The sequence below is a fragment of the Equus asinus genome, chromosome 2 (genome assembly GCF_041296235.1).
Source record: "Equus asinus isolate D_3611 breed Donkey chromosome 2, EquAss-T2T_v2, whole genome shotgun sequence".
In the NCBI taxonomy this organism is placed as follows: domain Eukaryota; kingdom Metazoa; phylum Chordata; class Mammalia; order Perissodactyla; family Equidae; genus Equus; species Equus asinus.
This window is the reverse complement of record NC_091791.1, coordinates 170,854,084-170,863,133: the sequence shown is the minus strand read 5'-3', so window position 1 is coordinate 170,863,133 and position 9,050 is coordinate 170,854,084. Positions and strand designations below refer to the sequence as shown.

General features: G+C 50.2%; 1 long non-coding RNA gene across 1 annotated transcript; it reads right to left on the bottom strand.

The window, feature by feature from the left end:
- Positions 1-219: 219 nt before the first annotated feature.
- On the bottom strand, positions 220-3,715 carry LOC123283322 (uncharacterized). Its single transcript, XR_011506309.1, has 4 exons — positions 3,520-3,715; positions 1,566-1,701; positions 1,295-1,360; positions 220-453 (listed from the first exon to the last, which is right to left on the bottom strand). It is a non-coding gene; the product is annotated as an uncharacterized lncRNA (long non-coding RNA).
- Between the last annotated feature and the right edge of the window lie 5,335 nt (positions 3,716-9,050).

Below are 9,050 nucleotides of genomic sequence, written 5' to 3'. Positions count from 1 at the left end.
CCTGATGGTGCTCAGCTGCAGCCCTGGCAGAAGGGCAGGCCCAGACAAAGGTGAGGGTCAGAAGGAGCTGGGGAACAGCTTTGTTTGAGGTTTGGGAGAGGTGGTGGGGGAGGCAAAAGAGGAGGAAGCAGAAAACAGCAGATTTGTGTCCTTGACCTTTTAAGGACAGAGTTAGTGCCTGTGAATGAGGGTCAGTGAATAAACAAGAAACCAGCTCTTCCTACTCAGCTCAGAGACATTTATTTGGTTGCTGGTGACATTCTGGATCAGCTCCAGAGAAGGTGGGCTGGTTCCTACAGTTAGAGGCTTTTCATAGGATTTCATGGTTTCCTTTATCCAGGGCTGGAAGCTTGAGAGTTTGATGAAGACCTGTGGACTTGTCCTGTCATCTTGTCCATGGAGGGCAAGGCCCTAGAGCATGTTCTTACAGATGAGTGGGCTCCCAGAGTCCCCCTGTGGACAGAGAGTGCAGATGGCTGAGTCCATGCTCCCCCGGGGTCTGCACACCTGCAATCAAAGTGCCCTCTCAGTGAAGGCCGCCTGGGTTGCCTCCATGTGGGAGATCAGAGAGCAGGGTAGGCCCCTGTGGGCCCCCTCAGCTGCCCAGTCCTGACCCTGGATATTGTCCCCGCTTCATTTCACTCAACGGGCGGCTCCTTCTCCTCCCCCAGGTCCCAGATCCTCTTCCATGAGGGCACTGTGGGACTGTGCTTTGGTCTACCATTTAAGGACATGCAAGCAGGCAGATGTGGAGGACACTCAGCATGTAGGGTGAGCCAGTTAACCAAGATGGGAGCCAGCTCTGAGGAGCCACCTGGTTTGACTGCTGCACACCCAGGGAGCACTTTTCTAACACCTGCGCCTGGCGTGGGGCAGAGTGTTGCAAATTCATCTTCTGAATGGAGCACCATGTTTGGATGCATCACAGACCCCAGGTAGGCTCCCAGAAGACCTGTGACTCCCCACTCTGGCTTCTCCCCCCTTCTCTTTCCAGAAGGAATCTCAGAGTCTAGGGGGTGGAGGAGTCCCTACTGCTTGGGTCTCCAGGTCCCGAAACACGCCCCTCCCCAAGCTCAGCTAGGCGGATGCCCAGTCTCACCTCAGAGGAAGTCTTCCTTTCCTTCAGGTCCCCTATGCACAGCAGAGTGCTACTATTGTAATGATCATATAAGTGGGATTCGCACACCTCGTCCTACTCCACAGTCAGCTCCACCTCCCGCAGCGTGTTGGAAACGATGCCTTTTGGGGCGATTTGCCCTCAACTGGCCACATGGCACACATCTATGGGTCTCACCTGAGCTGTGCCCCTGGAGATGCTGAGGGGCAGCACAGCTGCAGTCAGCTTGGCTTTTCTCTCCAACTGATGAGAAAATGCAAGAAAGTCCAGGTCAGCCACTGGCCTCCTAAGCCTGGACACCGCGATGGGGCTGCACTGACTTCCCTCTCCCCTGAGCCACTGGGACTAGTCAGGTGGCAGGGATGGGAAGGAGTGAAGGGACAGGCCACAGTGGGAGGGGAAGCAATCTGGACCCAGGTGAGCAAGAGCAGCAGGGAGGTTCCCTTACCTTTAGTATCATGATGTCGTTGAAGAAGTCTCCAGGAATATAGTCTGGGTGGCGGATGGCTTCTTTCACAGGGATGACCTGCAGGGTCCACTCTTGATTCAGGATGTCGTGGGCCCCCAGAGTCACGCTGACTGAGCTGCAGAGAAAGGAGAGTGTGGATGTGGGGACAATTGGTCACAGGAGATCCAGCCCTGGAGTCATGATGGGAGGGTGACAACTGGAGCAGGGCAAGGCTACTGCTAGGGGAAATCGAGACAACACGAGACCTTGGTTCTAAGTGACTGTGTGTCCTGTCCTTCTCAAGGACACTGAGAGGAGGGCTTCAGGAAGCTTTCTCTTGCCCTCAGGCAATATTGTAAAAAGACTCTGAGTTTGCCTTTTGAACAGAATGCGTGTTTTCATCCTCCACAGCTGCTTTAGTTGGCCAGTGTGGTCTCTCTTCTCAACTGAGCCACTTGCTCTCACCTCTGACCCTCGGACTGCAAAGCTTCCCTGTCCTATTTCTCACTTTCCATGGCCCAATCATGCTCTCAGATGGCTCCTCGCAAGAGCTTTTCTGGCATTGAGTTACCAGAAGCTGAGGGAGCTCCAATTGCCTCCTGCCCATGGGCGGAGGACAGGGGACCCTGTTGGGGTCTCAGGAGGTTTCAGCTGTCTGTGGCCCCTCAGCATCCCCAGCAGTGAGCAGCTGTCATAACACCGTCCAAGTCCACAAGGACACCGCCACATGTCTTGACCATCCCGTTCATGCGAGCCTGAACCAACGACATGTAGGGGCGGGAGTGGGGTCTGACCTCATGTCCTCCAATGACGATTCCTGAAAAGAAAAACTGGAAGATGGACTTTCTAGAAGCAGCTGTGGTGAGGAGGGAAGGCTCCGGAAGGTGGCGATTGGGGGTGTCGTCTACAATGCCCTGCAGAAACGAGGCGAGAGTCCTCCCAGGTTCTCCCTGGAGCAGAATAACCTTTTTGGGATGTGGAGCCTCCAACCCCGCTTTGAGAAAGCAGAGGATGGTGCTTCTTGTCCCTGTCCTGCTTCAGACCATGTATGGGAGGGATGAGAGCTGTCTTCACAATGGTGAAGCCCCAGGGGATTGTGGACAGGGCTCTGCTGACGCCTTCTGTGTCAGGGAGTCTCCCAACCCTTCTGGGCCTTTGCTAAGGTCCTGACTGGTGCCCGTATCTAACAATCTGTCCATGAGCTTATGGAGTTGGATTTTCTACAATCCTCATGTCCTATGGGCTAACCTGTCCTGGGATCTCAGTAAACATTTTTTGACTGTGTGAATGAATGGCCTTCACTTAGCTTTCTGCTGAGGTTTGGTGGGGATCGTGCTTGTGGGATTGAAGGCCATCATCATGTAGGGAGGGCCCTGTGTGGAGCAGCCTATGGCTTGGGAAGGCGGGGGAAGGTGGGGTGGAAAAAATGGGATCCTTGGGCCTCTGGCAGAGCCAAAGCAACAGGAAAGCCCTGCATGCAGTCACCCAGCCCCTTCTGTGATCCACTGCTCCCTGGGGTCATCTCCTGGGAGGGGTGAGGGGGTAAGGGCACCAAGTGAAGCTGTTTCTTTAGCTGGTTCCAGCGACAATTCCTCTACTGCAGCTGGTTTGTCTGATCTGCCCTTTCCTGAGTTGGACTGAGGGATTTTAATTACTTATCTTTTAGAGCTCAATTTCCTCTGCCCAATGCCTTTCTATGAAGAGCCCACTTTCCAGTTGATTAGAGAGAGGCTCACATGCTAAATCTTTTAGTGAACACCCTTCCTTCCTGCCATCCTTGTTGTGTGTCTATGCAGCATCAAACTTGTTAGTCTGTTTGGGATGGGAGCTGGGTGCTAGAACTCTCTTGGTCTGAAATAGAGGAAAATCCGTAAGTGTGCTGGGTAGAAGGGTCAGGAGTCCAGAGGGTTTTCTGAGATGGGCTGGAGCCTCTGGCATGGGGATGGTCACTCACCTATTGCAGGCTCAGAGGGTAGAAGAAAGGCCAACAAGAGCAGGAGTGGATGCATGTTCCTTGAAAGGCTGCCCAGGTCAGAGCTGTTGGTCATTATTCCTTCTAAATACTTGGTCAGGGAGAAGAAGGCAGGGCTGTGGCCCAGGACCTTACAGACCTCCTCCATCTGTGCTGCTGGTTATCCTGCATCATCTGCAAGGTGATTTGTCGAAGGTCTCTGGCTTTGGGTAGGTGACAGAAGCAGTCTCACCACACTTCCACTCCCTGTGCTGAGTCACAAAGTGAAAGGAACAAGAAAGAACAAGAAAGGGCAGCCTTTGTTGCAGCCAGTAGAGGAGCTGGAACCTAGGAGCGCCTCAGTGACCGAATCAAGAATGTCTCTTTTTCTCAGCTTTTGGCTCGTTTTCCAACTTGACGAAGTCATGAATAATTATTTAGCAAGCTAACATCAGGCAGATGAGTGTGATGGCTCCTCCGCTTGAGAAGATGGCAGTCAGCTGGGGTAGACTGAAAATCGCTGGTACCACCTGGTAAAGGCTGTAGTGGGGGTCTGCTTGGTGGTGGGAGATAGAGGCTGGACCTGCCTTAATAGCATGTAGAGCTGGACACACCCAAATCCCAAATGGTAACCCCACTTCCTCTCGGGCCACCAGTCTAGGCTTGTATTTTGGAATATTTAAAATCCCCTCTTTCAATGTAAGTATTCTGTGACAAACAGAGCTTCTTTTATCCCACGATTTTGAGCAAAGCTCCTGGAATTGATATTCCTTGAACCAAAAGAAACCATTAGCGGGTCTGTCAGAATTGAGGGGCCTGATTGGTTTATGCTTGGGTCTTGTAGCACGAGGTGGTGACTGTTACCCATATCATAGTGGCTGGTATCTGGGGAGGGGGTTCATCTCAAGAGATGCGGGTCACTTTTGCCAGGCAATGGGGAAATAGATGCCAATTGTCCTATAATTCCTATGCACTAAGAAGTCTGTCCGGGATGCAGTGAACCATGGCTCTGATGTCCTTGTGCCTAACAGTTATAAATATTTGCAAACAGATTATCCCAACACTCTCAACAGTGTGACAAGAGATGACGGAGTCATGGAAAGGGAGGCATCATGAGTTCTAACGGCCTAACCCCAATTCTGCTGAAGGAACAGCATCCTATGAAGACATGGAAAACAGAGGAAGGCAACCTGCTTAAGCATTAAGGATGAAGATGACTGGGTGGTGGAATTCTCAGGAATTTTAATGTTCATATTGCTGTATTCTGTTTCTACTGTTTTCCTCAATGAGTATGTAGTACTTTTCCACTCAGCATTCATTTTCCCGTAGTCAAACAAACTCATGAACGGCAAGCATTCAGAGACTAATTCTTTATGGTCTACCTTCTCTAAAGTGGATGTTTTCAAAAGGAAGTTACTTCTCTGAATCCTTTCTCATATAAAACAGACATTCTTGATGAATAGAAGAAATATTTGCTCAATAAGTTGTAGACTATAGCGTATTATGTTGATTGAAGTAGGAATCAACGATTTCCACTCTAGAGATGGGAGTTTAAGTCCCTGGCAGCCTCCCCTCCCTCCACTCTGCCGGGGGCAGTTCTGGCCTCTGTCCCTGAAAAGATGGATGGATAAATCCTGGGGGTACCTGAGTCTGGGCATGCCCACTGAAGTATTGTGCTTTTCTCCAGGCAGAAAGCTTGAGATCCTGGTGAAACTATGTCGAAGCTTCCCATTCTTTCTTGCAAAGGAGTCAATGCCCTGGGCCACATTGTTACACATGAGTGTGCTTCTGGAGTCCCTCTGTGCACAGAGAAGGGTGAAGTCTCAGTCAGAGGCCTCTGGATTCACCCTGCTCAGCATCCTTTTCTCCCTGGGGTTCTCCTGACCCCCTCTCAGGGCCCAGCTGTTCAGAGGGGTAGTGGCTGAGTGGTCACCATTCACCTTGGCTCTGAGTTTCAGGGAGATTGGTGGATCCCCTGTGATCCACCTGCACCATGAACCTGTGTCCTGGTTGTGCCCTCTCCAGCTCCACCCAGTCCCAGGCCCTCGTCTTGTTGTCCATGGACAAAGGTCAAGAGATTGGCTGAAGGAAGTAACCTGGGTTAAACCTGCTGGGAACAGCAAGCCTCCACCTATGAGTGGACCCTGGTCAACCATTGGTTGTTTGGTGACAGAAATCCTGGCAATGTCACCCCAGCATCACTGTGTCCCTGGGGCAAGGATGGGAAGATTCTTTTCTCCTTAGGCTTGAAGCTGCCTTTTTTTCCTTAGGCTTCCCCACACAGCTGGGTGGAGTTTTTGTAGTTCTTGAAGAGGTCCTTGCACTTCTGCTCACTCTGCATTTCTAGATCCACCTTTTGCAGTGTGTTTGCCTTTTTACCACTTGCCATTTGTCCCCAGATTGCCACACTGCACCCCTGCCCGGGCCTCACCTAGTCCTCCCTCTGTGGCAGGATGATGGTCTTCACAGCCGAGTTGAGGCGAGGCTTGTTTTGAAGCTGTTCAGAAGGGTAAAAGATGGCAATTCGGGTCCCGCCCTCCAGCCGGGCTCAGATCCACAAGTGAGGTTGCCTCCACTCCCTGCCCGAAGTCTCCCAAGCCCCATGCTATTACACAGGCCCAGGAGAGCAGACAGGTTGGAGGAGGGGAGGGGACTGAGACCCTAAATGAGCTATCTTCTCCCTCCTGAACTGTGCAATTGCACCTGAAATTCAGCAAGATGGTACCTTCAGTAGCATGATGTTGTTGACCTTTGAATGATCATTATAATCCTTGTTGAGGGAAGGCTGTGAGCACAGGAATGACCTGCTGGCTATGTTCCATTTTTCTGATATTGTGAGCACCCAGGATCACACTTCTTTTTCTCTAAAGAAAAGCTGGATTGAGTAAATCACAGGAGCTACAACTCAGTCTCTGAAAGGCGAGTTGAAGTTCCAGCCTAAGGTACACCTGCAGCTGAGTCAGATAGGGAGGAAGGTAAAAGTGGACAGTGTCACCTTTCTTGGCTGGACAGCAGTGACCCAACCTGGTTCTTCAGCAGCCTGTTTTCCATCCAGATGTCTCTCCACACAGTCCACCCCTGAGTCCCACACTCACTGTGTCCTGGTCTTAGCAGAACAGGTTGCTCCTCTGACTAGTCATTGGCTCTGTGTGCTCAGTGACTTTGCTTAGTCACAGGCCTTGAGATGCTACCATGGAATCCCAAGAAGACAAGGACTCATTTGTGCTCCTCACCTTCCATTGCAGTGGGCTACTGTTGCAATGTTGTCTTCTACTAGGACCCTACACATCTATTCCCACCATCTTTGTTATTGTAGGAAGGTACAGACACCATGTAGGGCGGGGACTGTGGTGTGGCCTCTCTGCCCCATCTGATCTTCCCTGAAAGAGAAAATTGACCTGGATCTCTGTGTTCATGGCAAACATGGGCCGAGCACCGCCTGGTGGCCTACCCCATGGGATGTTCAGAGGCTGGGGTGGTTTGAGTGTCCTCAGGGACCAACACAATGAGAGGGGGCTGCAGGCTTCAGAGGGCATCTGGCGGGCTTGCAGCATGACTTGTTTCCTGAGGCTTAGTTCTCAGTTTCCTCCTGTAGAGATGAGGTGCTCAGCCCTTGTTCTGGAGTAAACACACTTTAAATACATGTTAAGGAGACTCTTCTAGAAGACATGCAAGCTGATATCTCTGACCTAGCCTGGTGAATTGGTCCTCAAGATGTTCAGACGCCTGTGATCCGCTTACCTCTAGAATGGGTCTGGTCGTAGACTTGGCCATTTTATGCTCATGGAGCCAAAATGGTTTCTTTCTTCTGGTTTCTTTCTTCCCCATCTGGCTCAGGCACATAGTACAAATCCCATAAATGCTGGCCGGGTACATGAATGAACAGTCCTCAAATCTGCTTTGGTCAACAGCAGAGGAGGAGCAGTTTGAATGCAATCTGAACTTCATCACTGCTTTAACTTTCTAAGTCACCCAGAAGGCAGAATACAAATGATGGGAAATCAGAGGGAGATGGGGAAATGGGCTGGAGGGGTCTGGGTGGCAGCCAGTCTCCACCAGGGAGGAGGGAGAAGCAGTGAGGCAACACTCTGATGGTTCTGTTTGGTTCTAGATATCTGCCCTGGAGAGCTGAGTGGCTCTGAACAATGGGGAGAAGGTGAAAGTGACACCTTGGAAATGGTGTATTAGCTAGCTCTTCTGTTCTTGATCCATACAATAGCTCCAGGCGTACATTACCACTTGTAGCTTTGGAGAATGGAGAATGTGATAGCACTCATTTTCAGCTTTCCCCTTCCACTAGAATCATGTGTTATTCTAATACTAAGTCATTTTCCAGGTGACAAGGATGTGACCCTTGGTGGGGAGAAGATCCACCAGGTGTCCTTAGGAGGAGCTTTCTTTTCTGTTCTTTTTCCACACTGCATAGCCAGTGACAGATCTGGGGATCAGCCAATTTCTGGGAATGGACTGAGGTAAGTAAGGATATAATGGCAGCCTCACTGGGACACTGTGAAAGTGTCAGTGTTGGAATAAGCCAGGCCTCTGATTTTCTACAGGGGCACTTACCTCCTTCAGCCCTGGAGGGTAGGAGATTAGCCAACCAGAACAGAGCAGCAGCATCTTCTCGGAAAGGTTGATCAGGTCTGAAGTGCTCTATGCCTACTCCTCTCAGGCTTTTCAATCCTAGAGGTGAAGGAAGAAGGAGACGGCTCTGTGACCACCAATTTCCTCCCAGTTTTATTGATTCTCAAGATAAGAGTTTTCATTACATCCCTCTTCCCCTCACTCAAACAGGGCTATTTGGTGAGGGTTTTGCAAGAGCCACAATCTAGGAGAACACACTCTCCAGGAGAAAATCCTGGACTCCTTTAGTGAAGATCGGGCTTTCTGGAGGCTTTGGGATTAGCCAGAAATGGTGTCCCTTTGCCCTAACTGAGACCCTTCAACAACATGAATATGACAACAGTCTGCCTTGAATTTGTAATTAGGCAACTGTGTACTTCCTAAAACAACATGCATCTATCCAATCCTACTCTTTGTAGAGCTTCATTGGTTTTTAACCAAAGAATTTTTCTTTTTGTACAAATGCCAAAGTACACAGCACTGGTCTCTTGTAAAACACACTCGCCAAGAGCCCAGTCATCCATCAAAGTCTTTGTAGTTTCAGGCAACTTGAAACTGTTAGGCATGAGAGTGAGGAGCAGAGATTGGTGATGAAGTACAGATAAGGCATTGATGAGAGTGCTAGGAATAGAAGGTAATGACAGAATAGGAGAGCTTGAGAGGAGGGGTTTGACTGAGAAATGCACTTGAGGTCGCTCTGTGGTTGCAGGTTGTCCTGATAAAGCTAATGTTGTTCTCAACTTCTTGATATTTCAAAGCTTTAAAGGCCCCACTGTTAAAGTAGGTGGGGTCATGAAGATACTGAAAGAGGAGAAACAAAGCATCCTCACTCATTCTGAGTTCCCTTAGTCACTCCTGTCCCCCCTGGCACAGGTATTCTGACGCAGCAGTGAAGATTGTGATGTAGGCAA